General features: G+C 37.1%; 1 protein-coding gene across 2 annotated transcripts in view; it reads right to left on the bottom strand.

The window, feature by feature from the left end:
* CERS6 (ceramide synthase 6) overlaps positions 1 to 17,337 on the bottom strand; it is a 256,438-nt gene that overhangs the window by 115,817 nt on the left and 123,284 nt on the right. The window lies entirely within an intron of this gene.

Here is a 17,337-nt window from a genome sequence, read left to right as displayed (position 1 = left end):
AATTCCCTCTTGATAATCATTCATGAAGGGATATGGTTCGACAATATGAGGGTATAAGATAATATCTGAATCACACAAATCAAAACTAAGAAAATGACTTAACTGACATTCACATTTGTTTCAAAAATATCAACCTCAATATTTTTTAAATTAGGTAAGAAATTTTTTGTCTTTTCACAACTATTTATCAACATCTTTATGATAAAGGAAGGCATATAGAAAAGCCAAATTACAACTTCAAATGACACACTTATACCATTCCAAACCATTGTTCTAGCCGTTAGACTTTCATTGTTAATGAGTAAAAAATTTTAAATTCTTTTGATTTTAAATGATTGAAATATTTTCAGTCTTTTAAAATGAGATGTGTGTACATATATTATTTTAAAAACTTAATCTAGTACTCAATTTCTAATTTTATTCCTTGTACTTTCTGAGTATGAGTATCTATGCCTTTAAAAGCTGGCTGGATTTTACTAATAGCATTCCTGAGGTCATACAAAAAAGCCTGTTATAAGTATAGATGATTCATTTATTGCAGTATCAAAATCAAGAACTTAATTTTAACCTCATCTCCACTATCAATTTCTTGATGGTTGTAGGTAAGAGTGTTGGTGTGTTTCTGTTGGGATGTACAAATTCTAGACCAGGAGTTAAAACTAGGGATGGCTTCATGAGTGTGTGACTTGTGTGGTCACACAGGGCCCCAAGTTTTATTTAATGCTTTGCCATTGCTATCCTGAAATTCTTAATTATTGAACAAGGGGCCCAGCATTTTATTTTGCAAGAGGCCCTGCAAATTATATAGCCAGTTCTAATTAAGACGTATAGATTCTCCCGACTTTGGGCAATCTGTTAAGATTTCTTAACCTCAGTTCCATCTCTATAATGGGAGAGTGGGTATACCCTATAATGATGACACAGTGAATGATTTAATAGCACTAATAATCTCCACTTTTCCCTAGTCCCTTCCATTCTCTATTGTAGTGAACTAGTCTACTGCATGCATTTGTCTTACTTTTCTGGTCCCTGGAGGCAACTGAATTTGCAACACCTAGATTAAATGATTTATTTGCATCCACTGTTATAACAGCTGTTTCAGCTCGAAGACTCTTATTAGTAGGCAGTGATCAGGGAGTTTTTATACATAAGAATTTTATAGAAGTCATTGGAATTCCTACCATCCATCACTTATGTATCTACATTTTATTTCATCACTAAAATGACCCAGTTTTCATAAGACATAGGTTCTATTACAGGAACACTGGTGCCTCCATCATTTGAATAACAACTTGTGATGAATATTTACAAGGCAGAGTTTATTTCCACAAAATATCTGCAGGAAGGAAAATGTAAGCATTTTGCAATATGAAAAAGTATTTTTTGTGTGTTTGTGGGGTTTCATGTTATAGTTTTAAATGCCAGCTACCAGCCCTCATTGGGCTTCTTCCAACCTTTCACTAAAATATCTGCAAAATGAGATAAAGGTACATGCACAACCATGAAAAAGATGATGGATTTTCAACCTATTGCTAGAATCAGGGAAGAATTCTTATAACAGAGAAAGAATAAAATTAGATTTAACACATGTGATTAGAGTGGTGAGAAACAAGGGACAAACCTTGAAGGATGTAGGGAAATCTGCATATCTCCCTGTCTCCACTTTCTGCCATCTTGTATAGAAATGCAAAAATACATATCAGTCAGAAACCTAGGCAGCTCTTTGTCATAAATTATAATACTTTTTGAGGCAGCAGGAGAATCCCCCACCCCATAAGTTAGTGATTTCTACTTCTAAGAAAAAACTATGAAGAAAGGGAAGTACTTTGTACCCTGGCGGTTTCAGTTGCAGAAAAGCAGATGAGGGTGGAGTTCTTACATAACTCACATATAAAGTAACAGAACAAGGCACTGGAGATAGCTGCTTTACATGAAACTCTTCTAGACCATTGAAAATGGGTTAGAGCCTTTTATAAACATCAACCTGCTACATGATCAGAGATCTAACAAACAGAAGGACAGAGAGTGGGACCAAGGGGCAATCCATACATCTTTCTCTGTGAGTAGGTCTAGATGAGTATTTTGAAATTCAGGAATGAAAATAACAGCTAACTGTCAGCATAAATAAGTAGTACTAAGTAGTACTGAATATGGGAAGAAAAGAGCATGCTAAAGGTGAAGAACTATCTCTTAAAAATGACTTCTTAGAGGAATCAGAAGTAATTTTTAGGAAAGTATTTGACATTGTCAGTATAACACAAGACGACCCCTAAAAACAAAAGTAGAAAGTTGTATATTAATAAAAGACTGTAGGATAAGAAAGAGACCAGAGGTGAAATGAAGCATTACATGGATTCTAAAAATGAAGTGCAACATCATTATCCACACTGGGGGGAATATAGATATATATAATGTAAAATATTATGTAGAGGGTAAACATACCATAAGGCCAGGCAAAAGAATCTACAGATTAAAAAAGATCCTAGATCTTGAGTACCATAAAAAACAAATCTAATTATAATCATTTCTGAGGAAACAAAGGAACTAAAATGGAAATAATAATCAAAGACACAAGTAGAAAAAAACCAAACCTAAACTGAGGAAAAAAACCAACTAAATTGTATTCCAAACAGTATCAATTCAAAGCCACATTCTGAAAAAAAAATTTGAATCCTAGAATTACAGCAAAAAAAAGATAAAAAAGTCCTTCAGTATTCAGGCATGAAAACAAAAACAAGTCAACACACAAAAATCAAATGAAAACAAGTCATTATGAATGGAACAATGTCCTGTTAGTCTTAAATTTCTCTTCCGTATTACCAAATGCCAGAAGAAAGGAAATACCCAATCAAAGAAAGCTAATGCCAGCCAAACTCTCTTTCATTTGAGGAGGAATATGAAAGATATTCTCATGTATTCAAAAGCTCCGAAAATACACTACTCATTAACCTTTACTAAAAAATTACTTAGGCCAAATCCAATTCACCAAGATACAAACAAAAATTTAGGATGCAAAAGCATACTTTTAGAATAAAAGGACTATAGTTAGCAACATAAATGATTGCCCTAAATTTAATCACTAAATTAAATGTCATTGTTAAGGAATAATTTAATATAAAATATTTAAATAATAGTCAAAGGCTGAATCTTCATATTAATGAAAACAGGGAACAGAGAAGGGAAATATTAAATTCATTCTTATAGGGAAATTTCAAAAGACATTGTTTTGATAACAAGGGAAATATAGTCAAGAATGTTTCTTTAAAAATAAAGATGACTTCTGGGTTGAAAATGATAAATACAAATTTATCTCTGTGCCTTCACGAATGTACCAATAAACTAGCAAAAGAGAGATTTTGTCAGGTAAAGCATAAACTCCCAGTGACTCAGAAAACAGAAGCAAGGACAACAACCCCATTTGGGGGCCTTGAAGGCAGAAGCGGAGGGGGTGTTAGCTTGGTTAGCAGAACCAGGAGTTGAATCCTAAACTGTCCATGGAGGATGCTCAGAAGGACCACAGAACCCCAAAAAGACTGCAGAGGAGGACACAACTCTGCGAGACCTCTACTGAAAACAGAATCCTAGGGATTAGCTTGTCCAAGGCCACACAGGTAGCACGTGGCAAAACCAGGACACAAACCTAGTGCTAACTAAAAGCCCTTTCTCAAATTCTGCAGAATTAGAGCACACTTCCTCTGCCTAGAGAAGTCAATGTGTTCCACTACATTTGTTTGGATATGGAGGCCTTTTATACCCATCAAAACTGGAAATTAGAATAGGAAGCTAATAAAAACTACCACCCGCTGAATCTGGTTTATTGTCCTTATACAACAAGGCTGAACAGGGCTCTTTGTTAAAATCAAGACTAATAAAATGTGCCATAAAAGGAAGGAATCAGAGCATTGAGGTCTCATGTCTTGCTACCATGTGACATCCAAATGGCACAGGGATCCTAGACTACAGAAGAGAGAGAGCAGGGAAAACCATCTGGAGCAGCTGCCCCCTGCGCTCAACTCAGCACGCGATTCCAGGCAGGCATAGGGACCACTTTATTGACAACATTTATGGAGTGCTTCCTCTATGCCCCAAGCTCTTCTAAGCACTTTACAAATAGGAAGTCATATAATGAAACTACTCCACTTTACAAGGTAGACACTATCATCATCCCTATTTTTCCCCCTGATGAGGAAAAAAGCACAGATTGGCTTGATTACTTGTGGAAGGCCATGCAGCTAATAAAGGAGGGTCAGGATCGGAAGCCAGGCAGTTTGGTCCCAGCATCCAAGCTCCTAACCATTAGGCTATGCTGCCTCTTCCTGATTTTATACACCTGAAAATTGAAGACAACATATTCAGCTAAAATAGTGTTTCTAACCTGTTGGATGTTAATGGATGCCACATATCGAGAACAATCTCTACCCTGATGAAAAGCGATTGACTGCTTGCAAATCTGGGAATAGGGGAGTGCATTAGTGCTTTTTCCCAATACCAGGGTAGCTAGAACAAAGCTTATCAACTAAAGTCAACAGTAATTCCCCAAAGGGCCCTTCTCCATCCTACACATCATCTACCTACCTACTGAAATGCTATCCCTCCTGCAGGATTTATGTCAAATGCCAGGTGTTCCATGAAGCTACCTTCTCTGAATGTTGCAACATTGAAAGCACTGTAGTTCCCTGGTATGGTGTTCTTTACCACCTCCTTTTATCTTTGGTCATAGCCACAAACCATTGAATTGCTTGCGAGTTCCAAGTAGGTAAGATTGGGTCATATTCGTGCTTGCATTTCTGACAGCCAACAGTACCTTGCAAAGAAGAGCTCCTAAACTGACAACTAAATTTAAGGGTATGAGTGTTCCTTTCATTTAAGTTCATTTTAACCAAAATAGTCCTTCAAATGATTTATCAACTCCTTCCAGAAAATGTGCAAATATGAACAAGAATGGGGAGAGAGATGACCAACATTGCCAGTGCCATTTTTAAAATAATCAGTAGGAATCTGGAATCAAAAATAGTCAACACTAGAATGGTCCAAGTAATGAAAAATTACTTAGGGGGACAAAACTCGGATACACAGCTAGAACACAAAAATTAGCATATTGAATTTATTAATTGAGGCACTGCTCACTTCAGCTCTTCTATCATCTAAACAAACATCCCTTATCAAATACATGAAGTAGTGCTTATGACATTAAAATTTCTTTTATAAGTTTTAACATTTAATACAAATCATTGTGCTATATCTTGCAAATTATTATAAATGAAGTGAAATTATGCAGTTGGAAAATTAAGCAGAATATTTAGGATTAATACAGACTTTGTTTTACTGATACTGTAAAATACATAATCATTTTACTTCTAAGCACAAAGTAGATTAAGTGCCTATTTTACTACAAAAGCCACAGCTGATGGTCTTCATAAGATGTGAACAAAGTTACAAGTATTTTATCACTGCTTCAGTCAAGTACAAATTGATTTATAAAAACCCTCCAGAGAGGTTTCTACTGTATTATTTCTGACATATTCACTTCCACAAAATCTTGACATGAAATATTAATAATTGTGGTTTCAAGCTTGATAGAAATAATCATCTTTGTGAAGTCCTTTTTACTTACAGGTTTTCTTTTGGGGTCATTACCCTTATAAAACACTATCCATCATTTCTTGAGCACTTACTTTATGGCTGGTACCATCTACAAGAGTCTTACATATATTTAGCTCATTAACATCTTCTAAGACCCCTATGGAATAGATACACCATATTAGTATCACTCCCATCTTATAGTAAGACAGAATTTAAGTAACTTTCCGAAAGACACAGTTAGCAAATGGTGAATTTGGGATTTAAGTTCGGGTAAATTGACTCCAGAGACCATGATCTTTAGTACTGTTAATAAACATTGACTATTTTAACACATAAAACTTTGTTTTGTTTTGTTTTTTTTACTGTAAACATCACTCTGCAGCTCTTTCTCCTCTCACATTACACAAAAATCAATGGAATTACTCTGACATCTTGGTTTCAGCTCCTTTTCTATGATAAGGCAGGAGGGCAAATAAGACTTTCTCTGTTTTCATCTCTTCATTTTTCAAAGTGAAATGACTTGGATTCCTATTTGGAGTTGGTGCTGTGAATGCATGCTGCTTATGCTAGCAGGAAAACAGCTCACTAAAGGCAAGGATTTGGTCTTCTGGATTTTATGGTAACATCAGTATATTTTTGTACACATAAATTGGAGGTATCCAATCATCCATTTCTTATTTTCATGAATAAGAGATTGTTCTTAACAGCTAAGTAGGAGTCCTGTGTGCCTAATGCACATTAGTGATGCAGACACACACTTCTTTCTTGTTCTGCAGGCTTTTAGCCAAAGAGCTTCCCTCCAAACATCAATTATTTTTATGGTACAATTTTTTCCAGCTTTATTGAGGTATAAAGAAAGATAAAATTGTATGGTCTTAAGGTGTACAATGTGACGATTTGATACACACATACTTGGTGAAATGATTACCACAATAAAGTTTTTTTTAAACATGGGTCACTTTACCATAGTGCAAATTAGATCTCCAGAACTTATTCATCTTACAACTGAAAATTTGTACCTTTGGACCAATATCCCCCCACCAAGATCTCCCTGCCACTGGTCATCACTATTTCTATTCTATTTCCATGAGTTCAAACTGATACTGTCGTTTAAAGTATAAGAGACCTGAAGTCTTAGTTAACTGACTGATTTCAAAAATATTTTCTTAAAAGATGTAACATGGCCTTCAGGTCAGTGGTCTCTTTTTCAACTGGGGCAATGACTTTATTACTTGAGTATAAATAATAGAGATGTTCATCAACTAGGGAGAAAGTAAATTGACTCAAGTTTGAAAAACATCCCATATATCTTAAAGATTGAAATAAAGGTGGAGATTAAAGATTCCTTTTTGGAAACTCAGATATAAAAATCTATTAATAAATTTAGCAGGGTAGCTTTCAAATGTTCATTAGTTTAGGAATCCAAAGAAACACTACAGCTAGGGGAAAAGATGTTACTCATCCCACGGACCAGTTATGCAGACTTGAGTTCTGGCCTCAAGGCAAACATTTCCTGGATCTATTTCTACCTCCATCAATAATTAACTTTGTGGCTCCAAATAGTTTTCCTCATTTGCTGAGGGCCCAGATGTTTCTGTTTGAGAAGAAACAGAATTATCAATGTAAAGTCATTGAGGTTGGTGGCAAGTCAAACCTATTTCACTTTTCACTCTCAGGTTAAAAGTGAATTTAATTTGAACAGAACAGTATTCATTAAATCACCAATTCAAAAGATATACGAAGCACTATGTCAAGCCAGATAATATGCAAAACAATGCCATATATTTCTTATATGCCAAAAATATATACGTATACATATATATGAAGCCCCTCTCCACCAAAGAAGGAAATAAAATATACACATAAACTTCAGGCTAGGTATTACTTTTCAAGGGTAGAGAACAGAAAAGAGGTAAACAGGGAGATTCAGCTGATTTTGTAATATTTTAGTCCTTTAAAACAGGATGAGACAGAACTAAATGGGTTTTTGTTATATCAGTCTCTGTCCTTATAAAGTTTTCATTATTTAAAGACACTATAAGAATTATACTCACTAAAAACACTAAAAGACTATGTCTTTTTCTTCTCAGAGTTAGAAATTATGTATGTTCTTTATGCCATCACTGCAAGCATCCTTTTCTAAAGCATAATTAATTCTACTATTTTCCTGTCATTCTGTTCATGCTTTCGCAGCAAAAGTAGCCACTGAAAGTGTCTCAGATATTGTATGTATATACTTAGTTTTAAATCCACCATGCTTAGTTTCACAGATTTAACTTTGATTTTGATTTTTTATGCTTTGTTCACAGGCTCGCTGACAGATCACATGGATTCTTTCCTTCAGTTCTTTGATGGCACCCATCCTTCTCTCTCCAAGATGACTACCCTTGTGAAGCACCCAGCAAGGTGGAATTCAGCACCACTGGCATTTGTCCCTTCCCAATATCTTTCCAACATCAGCCCCAGGCTCCTATTAATCTATTCAAAATACATCTGCCAAAAAAAAAATCAATGTCTATAAATTACACTTCTGTTAGGTCATTCTACCCATAAAGTACTTCCCGTTACTTCTAGAATTCCCCTGAATATAGACTAAACTTATAATTAACAGCTTAAAGTCCATTTTTACTCATTTGAACAGCCATGATTTGTAGATATAAGAAAAAGGCAAGTGAGCATTTTCCAACTAATAATTGTCTAGGGCAGGGGTGGGAAAGAAACCTTTTCATGTTGGATGGCCGCATTCATTTAGCTGTAATCAAGGCCACATTCAAGAAATTTCAATTAGATATACTTAAAAATGTACACTATTTTTATAAAAATCTAATGTACTTAGTAATTTCAAAAAATGAAAACTATTTGTTAATTTTAAAGTTAACTAACCTTTTAATGACTTTGCTATGTCTGCTTTTTATTGGAAAGCATTTGAATATTGAGTTACAACATGGAGGTCTGCAGTTCCAGGTGATCCTCTAGGTGAATATCAGTTATCTGTGACCTAATGGGCATCTTGATCAGGGTTAGGTAAGAGAATGCAGATTCACAGCAGTAAGTGGTTGAAAACAAGAAAGCATTTTTCGGGCATCTTGCCAAAGGCATGGGTATTCTACTGCATTTTTCCATATATAAATTGGATCTTTCTTAGCATCAACAATGACTTTAAAATGTCATCTACTGAGAGCTCAATCAATTCCGTCTGTAGATCAGATGGAATTTGGTGCCTTGGTGACATCAAATAGGTGAGGCTGAAATGCCAATTTGAGTGTGATGTCATGATTCTCAAAGTCAGTGAACCTTTCATTGTATTCTCCAGTGAATCTTCTTGAAGCTGCATCTTCTTGAAATGATTTTCATATATCATCCAGCTCATCAATGACCTTTGCTAACTGGGGAAAATGTTCATCTGAAATTTCCTTTTGAAGAAATATTTTGCAAAAAAGATAGCTTTTTTCAAAATGCTTGGAATTTTTGCCATATATCATATATAGACTTAGTTTTACCATGCAAAGAAATAGTTGTTTTGATTTGACACGATATCACACAGAAATGCTGAATTCCTATGTAAGTCTTCTTTTAATAATTCACATTGCTGATTATTTTTTTTTCATAAGATTTATCTATCTATTCTCACAGAGATAAAATTTGGCTAACACCTGTTCCAGTGATAGCCAAGGCACTTAGAATGATATGGCAAATCCACACTGAATATTTTATTGTTCAACTTTAGCATGTTATAAAACTGACCATGTTGCATTTACACAAATATAGTTAACAATATTTATAACTTATTGCAAAGTGTCACTTGAAATAGTAGCTTTGGCACAGAGATTTTACTGATGCAAGGTACAATGAAAAGAAATGAGAGCATCTGGATCTGTTAATACTTTTTTTTTTAATCTGTGCAATAAACCTTTCATGTTTTCCTGTCATGGAAGGTGCACTGTCTGTACATACACTCACTAAATTTACCAAATTCAGTCTAACTTCTCAACATTTATCTTGAAAGTTGTTGAAGATATCTATTCCCCATGTTCTGTCTGCAGGAGTGCCCTAAGCAAGTAACTCTCTGTAGCAAAGAAAATCTTCTGTTATAGCCCGAATGAAGTATAAAACTTACACTGAGTCAGTAGTATCAGTTGATTCATCCAAAGCAATTGAATAACATATATATTCCTTTTGAAGTATTGCATGAAGTTGTTCTGTTAAGTTGAAGGCTAATTCATGCTGCTGAATAGTTATGGTTCTCCTTGAAAGAGGCAGTTGTTTGTACTTTGAAACATTATCAGGGTTTAAGCATCCTACAACTTCGACAATGTATTCTTTCACAATTTCTACATCACTAAATGGCTTCCTCCTTTTTTCCTGAGTACATAAGCTACTTTATAAATTGCTTTAGTGGCATTATTTCCAGGTCTTATTGCTGCTTGAAAGAATTGTCTTTGCTTTTACTTTTCATCTTTTATTTTCAGCAATATAACCTTTTGTGCCTCTCCCTCTAAATATTTGGTGTCCTTATGCGTGTTATAATGCTGATGAGCATTGAATTTCTTTAATGCTGATATTGCAGTATCACAAAGCAAGCAAATCACCTTATCTTTAACAGAAACAAGACAATATTGCAATTCCCAATTCTCATTAAAAACCTGTTTTCTTCCTTCAGCGTTCTCTTGGTCTTCTTTGACATGATGGGCTATTAAGCAGACAGAATTAAAAAATACCATCAAGCTCAACAACTATTCACAAATTCCACTTCAAACAGAAACACAGTGCACCGCTGTCAAAAGCTGATAACAGACTGGCATACACAATCCCCATAAACTCTTGCCAACCAGCCTCATGCAGTAGTGGCGCTAGTCAGGCAGGGAAGTTACAACTAAATCATGAGTGTAGCAATTTAGCCCTTATGGCTTACTAATATTTAATTGTGCCAGTCAATCTGGGAGGATTATTTTCTTGAAATTTATTTTATTCTTTGGTATTTAAGTTTGTTCGTTTTAAAGATAAAATAAAAATATAAAAGATGAACAAAAATGTATTAATAAAAATAAAAGGATTTGTACTGAAAAATTTGGATTCAGTAAAAAGGCTGCACTTAAGGACCTAGAAGGCTACAGGTTCCCCACCCACGGTCTAAGATAAGGATAAAAAAAGGGAACACAACCAATATTGATCCCTTGTTGCCAAAAATTAACTTGGTCAATAGGACTTTGGAGCATGCACCTGCAAATGTCATGATTCTTAAGTGTGAGGTTAAGGCAAAAGCAGCCAATTATTATTATCTAGAGTCAAACCAGTGTCATGTGTCCCTTGAACAAAGTGCTTTCATAGTCTCTGTGTAATTTTTTTTCTTATCTGAAAGCAGATTGAAGACAAAAACTCACTTGGTTGGCACTGACACTGTGATTGCAGGGAAAGAAGAAAATGAGAACTACCAGTACTAAAGTATTCAAAATGTATGTCCATTTGACTAAAAGAAGGAAATCAATTTCCCTTCTCTACAATCTGTATGGTGTGAATCTTCTGCTGCAAGTTCTACTGCATGCATGTTTCATAATGACATGTGAGAATGAACAGAACTTCACAGGGATATGGGTGGAGACCATCACTTGTCCCTAAACTCATGCCTATAACCGTAGCAAAATATTTCTTTAGTTTCTTCATCTAGATATGGGGACTAAGATACCTATTTCTCAAGGTTGATAGAATTAAATGAGAAGGAAAAAATAAAAATTTCTTTTTAAAGAAAGATAAATAAGAATAAATCCTAGTTTGATGACTAGGCTCATTCTTAATTTACTTGCCCTAACATACCAGTCTTGCCATGCAGACATTGAAAATCATGTCTCATCTTCTAGAATTTTAAGTTGTTTATGAAGAATATGTATGAGTATGTATAGGTATAAATGTTTGTGTACATATATGCATAGGTATATGTAGATATGTTTACACATATACTATTATTAAGTATGTGTATGTACATGTATGTTTGCGTATACATATGTATGAAAGTTAAACTCGTGTACATAAAGATCTTCTGATGGGAAACAAATGTAGTCGTGCAAACTTCTGACCAATAATTCATATTTTCTATTTGAGAGAATGACGCTCCTGCTCCTTCTTCCTTGCTCCTTCAGAACAAGGGATATAATCAGCCTAACAATCTGTCATCACTGAGATTTTTCCAACAAATGTCAGTCAACACGCACTCCTGCATAAGAAAATAAGCTATCTCACAAAATCTAACTCAGTTACAACACACACAGTGAAGTTCCTGGCTGACTGGCCGATGTCATAGGAGCTGCTTGCTGATTGGAAGAAGTTACGAATTGCCCACACACCAGCTATATTCATACTGCAGCACCACATGCTGTAAATAACTAGGGCCCTCTTTTCATTATGAGCATGGGAAGAGAGTGAGACTAGTCTGCTCGCTTTAAATGAGCATCATGCTACAATGGGGTAAACATGAGACTGCCCTGCAGCAACCATTCTGTCATCCTCTGATGCTCTTGGGGTGATCCTGGGCAAGTTCAAGTTTCTTCAACTCTTATTACTCAAACCTTCTATTTCAATCCTGCAATATTTGACACAACTGGCCATTCTGCTTTGCATGAATGACTACTGGTTTGCCCTTTCCCTTTTTGTTCCAACTCTCTGCCTCTTTTGTCTCTTGCACAGACTGCCCTTGTTCTGTCAATGCCATGTCATGTGGGGTTCCACCCTGGGCCCCCTTCTCACTCCATATGCTCCCTGTAGGTGAACTCATCCACTCTCTGTACACTGTGCAGTCGCTGCCTTTAACCAGCTCCCTAGCCATGGATACCCAAGTCTCAGGCCTCTCCACCAATGCAAGCACCTCAGGTCAAACAAACAAACAAACAAACAAAACAGAAATGAAAAACAACCCCACACACTTGTTAACTTTCCCCCAGAAACCTACTGCTTCTTCCTTCCAACTCAGTTGAGAACACTGTTATTTATCCAATGTCCTATCCTTGAGGCTTCCTTGTCTTTCAACCTCCTCATCCCCTCAGTCATCGCATCTCAAAAGTTCTACTTTGGAAATAATCCTTTCTTGTACTTCCTTTTGCTCTATGCCTTCTTCCCAGGCCCAGCACACCTTGTCTTCATCCTTCTTGAAGAGGTGGGTTAGCATTAGCTGAGCACCATAACCAGACCTTTAAGCTAGGCTGTCAAATGATTAATCATGAGGAAGAGAAGAGTCACAAAAGTCCAGAATATTTACTTTGGCAGGAATAAGAGTTTCTCTTCTACAGGCAAATCTACACAGAAATCCAAAGTATAATCAGAAGGTTGCTCACAAAATGTAAAACCAGAACAAGAGGAGTTGGGGAATCTTACAAAGTGCTGCTCAGACAGATGGCTTAAGGTGTTGTCACCAAGGAGGAAGTCTCACCAGTCCAGAGGCGGGCACCCCTAATGCCCCACGCTTTAATATTCTCAGCCAACCCACATCTCATACATCCCCCTACAATGGGAGACTTAGATAATGGCTCTGTGTCCCCATCCTTTCCTTAGCTGGGTAAAGCTAATCAACTGCTGCCCTATCCTAGCCTGGGATCACCTCTTTAGGGTGGCTGGACAAATCTCATCCCTGTTCCATCACCTGTTGATGCCTTTAAAAAAAAAACAAAAACAAAAACCTTAACATAACCCTGAGTTTTCTTCTTTATCCAACTCAACCTTTCATGATCCTTCTGAAGTTTTATCAGGTCTCCACTTCCCAAGGCAGGAGAAGTGTTTATGCCCATAAGATATTGTTCTAACATTAAAAAACATATAGTTATCCTTTAAGTAACCAACAACCAGTTGCAATTTTTCAGCTTGGAGTGAAATATCTTTGTCTTAAATTTTCTACCCAGGACTAGCTCTCAGGAAGCTATGTTCACACAGCCTAGGCTAGAAGACTATATCCACGATTTTCAGTCTCTTTGATCTTGGGTGCTCCCTGAGTTTCTTTCTCCTCGTCTGCAAAACGAAGATAAAACCACCTACTTCAAAGGGTTAGAATGAGGATGAAATGAGGCAATATTTATAAAGTATATAGTGTTCAACACATGGCAAGTGCTCAGGAACTATCATTACTATTTTTATATATAGCTGGCATATGACATGTACCCAATAAATGATTTCTGAATGAAATTTTATAATTGTATGGGCCAGTGCCAATGGCCAGACAGACTGACTACCAAACTAGAATATGACTCTAGGACAGACATCTCCTATTAGATTTGAAAAAGAAAAAAAGCACACAAAAGGCCTTCATTCTTATAAAGTGGTTAAGCAGTAGGTCATATAAATGAAGTCTCTCTGTTGCTTTTTTATTATTATTAAATCTGTGTCAGGATTTGGCTTTTCCCCCCTTGTTTACAGTTTTAAAGTTATTTAATATTTAATGTTACAAAACCACTTGAGATTGCTACTACACTAAATCTGTACAGGCACAAGCAGCTCTGAAAATGTTAAGAGTAATATTTAGTAGGGCTTGGAAGTAAAATGTACAGCAGTGAATTTCCATGGCAATGTGGTGTTATAAATAAGACATGATACATGGATAAATCAACCACTGAGGATATACAGATTAACAAAATGAGTTTGTGTTTATTCATGAGTTTTAAAACCCTTTTGTATTCTGATATTTTATAGCCATGAAATTAGGTATGTACACTTCAAGGTCACCAAATATACCTTTAAACTGAGAGTCTCTTAACTAAGGAGTTGCGAACTTAAATCCCTACAGGAGCCAGGCAGGTTTGGCAAACGAGGAGCTAGTTAGACTTAGCCCCCTGAGTACTGGGATGAATGGTGATTGCCACTCAGTTTCCACACTGGCAATGTGACAGACCATGCTGAGGACTGTGGCAACTTCACTACCCCACTGAAATAAGGGCCAGTCAAATGTCAGGAAGGAAAGCAAACTCAAGTGTTGCCAGGTTTTTGCCATTTTTCAGAGAAAAGCTGGCAATCTCATATTTTAGATCAGGGGTCCTCAAACTTTTTAAACAGGGGGCCAGTTCACTGTCCCTCAGACCGTTGGAGAGTGCGCACTGTGGGCCCGGGACGAGTTGGCTGCTAAGCAGGACAGGCAGCGGCGGCAAAAAAAACCAGCGGGCCAGATAAATGTCCTAGGCAGGCGGCATGTAGTCCAAGGGCTGTAGTTTGAGGACGCCTGTTTTAGATCTTTTATATGAAACCAGGTTTTCTTAAATGCTGGCAATTAATTCTATTACAAATGAAACAGCATACAGGTTAAATCCTGTAGTGTGGATTCAAGTTGGGGCCACAAGTTCACAACCTATGCTTTAAGCTCTTTAATAGCACTGCTAAATACAATATGTGGCAGAGATGGGTGGGATATTTTACTCCTGTTATTCTCTAAGCTATATGAATACAATTAATATAGCCAGAATGGAACTGTCTGATTTCCTGAGGAAAGGAATTTTCATGAGTAAAAATTCATTCTTGTTTTCTAGTAATTCAATGAACTTTTGCTCCTTTCTCAGAAAATGCCCACCCAGTAAAAATGGAAAAGTCAAATCAAAGAAATTCTGTTCATAATTGTGCTAACAACCACATGGCCATCCATTAAGGAAGACACTGAGGATTTACTAAATGCTGAGACATATTCCTAGGTGCTGCGGATATAAATATGAGTAAATCACGGTCCCTCCCTCAAGGAGCTAACAAACTGCCAAGCTGCCCCCTGATGCATGGGTGACAGCTGCCTATCTAGGGAGGCCTTACCTATTCTAAGAAGTCAGGTGCATCTTCGGCCTGCACTCCCAGCTTGTGACAGTAGAGAGTAGCCTCTGTTCTCAAGCATCCTGCCCTAGTGTCACCACGGCAAAATGCCTGAAGACCTCAGTCCTTCCATGACAGATCTGAAAATCTTATTCAGACAGGGATGGCATCACACCTGTCCCTTCTCCGAGTGAGCTGGGGGAGGGGGCAGTTGGGTAGGGAGGCAGAGGAGGATAAGGCAGAACACAAACCTAAGAGAAAGTTCCAATGAGCAAAGCAGCTCCCCAACATGCAAATCCTCGAAGATCTGAGGGCAGCACAGAGCTGGGAGAAATGGGCGAGGCTTCAGTGGCTCCCAACACAAACGAAGAGGGGCTGCCATGAGAAGTATGGAGGTCCCCGCTCCCCGTTAGTGGAGGAAGAGCTCATAGAGATAGGAGCCGAGGGTGGCAGGCCCCTTTCTGGTACCCTTCTGAACCTCAGAAGGACTTACGGCTAAAGGACTCCTGACATAAACGTTTATCAAGAATGAACTACAGTCTTAAATGTCTCTTTCCTTTTCATACAAAAACAAAAGTATGCCAATGTTCACACTTTGGGGAATGATTAAACGGAAATGTTATTACAAAAACATATATAGCATTGCCAAAGTTTTGATCATAAAATTTTTTGAAGTTTGAAAATAAAAGAAGGGAGGAAGGGCATGGAGAGGAGGTGGGTGGGCGGGGGGCATGGGGAGGCATGAGTAAGAAATTTACAGCTAGAGTTACTATAGCAAATTGGTCCCTCAAACCATCTCATAAATGATGGCATATGTTAATGGAAAAAGAATTCAAATTACAAAAATAAAATTTATAATTTTCCTAGGACATATATACTATGTAATTCAAGGCAGAGATATACAATCATATAGCAAATCGATTCTCAAGTGGTTCTGTGTAATCACTTGTACATATCTGGAATATACTGGCTGTACGTATCTGGAATGTGTAACAAATACACATTCATTGCTCCACTGCATGATTTACAGTGACATTATTTCCTGGTACTATGAAAGCTTTCAAGCAGAACCTCAGATTAGCCAGGATAGCACTGCCAAGAAAGGAGATAGGCAGAGAGCAAATGTGTCTTTAGTGAAAGGAGAGCATGCATATTTTCTCAGAACCAAGCCTAGAGATTAATTGGGACTTCTTTCTAACAGGGTAAATAATCAAAACCTACAGTGTTCCTGGAAGTGGCTTCTGACTCCAAGATTCTGCCCATTTATGGCCAGATTGAGGTTCTCAAAAGAACTCTGAGGACACTTATGAATTGAGTCTGGCCTTCAAGGCTTTCAATGATCAAATCCCACTTTTAGACTCCTATCTTGGTCCCCACTAGCCCAAAGTGTGTCTCCTGAAACATCAGCACTGGGCCTGCTGCTGCCTTAATTACCCTTCATCTGACTGAAACAAATTTTCCCTCGAGAGCCAACACTCCTCACTTCTCTGCAAGATTTCTCTTCTTTCTCCATCTCCTGAGGTGCTCTTCCATAGAAGGTTTACAGGATTCTTTCGCATTGTCAATCATGCCTCCTAACCACCAAAACCAAACAAACAACAAAAAATATCTACTGACTACCTACTATCTTCCAGCTACTGTTAAGTACACTCGCATACGTAATCCCATTTTACCCATCACAGCAAGACTTCAAGATAGCTAGTATGGGGTCAGCAGCTAGTAAATATAGGAGCTGAGAACTAAACTCAAGATGTTACCCAGAGTGTCTGATGTTAAAGCCTGTGCTTTCTGTACAACAACACTCTACCTATCATTTAACGACAATAAAAATAATAGCTAACACCAAGTAATTACCAGCAGATATGCTTTTAAGCACTTTATATGTTCTAATTCATTACTCTTCACAACAACTTTGCAAGGTAGATGCTATTATTACTCCCAGTTTAGAGATGAGGAAGGAGACAAGGAAAGATCAAGCAACCTGCCTGAGCT

The sequence above is a fragment of the Microcebus murinus genome, chromosome 8, assembly GCF_040939455.1.
Source record: "Microcebus murinus isolate Inina chromosome 8, M.murinus_Inina_mat1.0, whole genome shotgun sequence".
Taxonomy (NCBI): domain Eukaryota; kingdom Metazoa; phylum Chordata; class Mammalia; order Primates; family Cheirogaleidae; genus Microcebus; species Microcebus murinus.
This window is presented reverse-complemented; position numbering and strand designations above follow the sequence as displayed.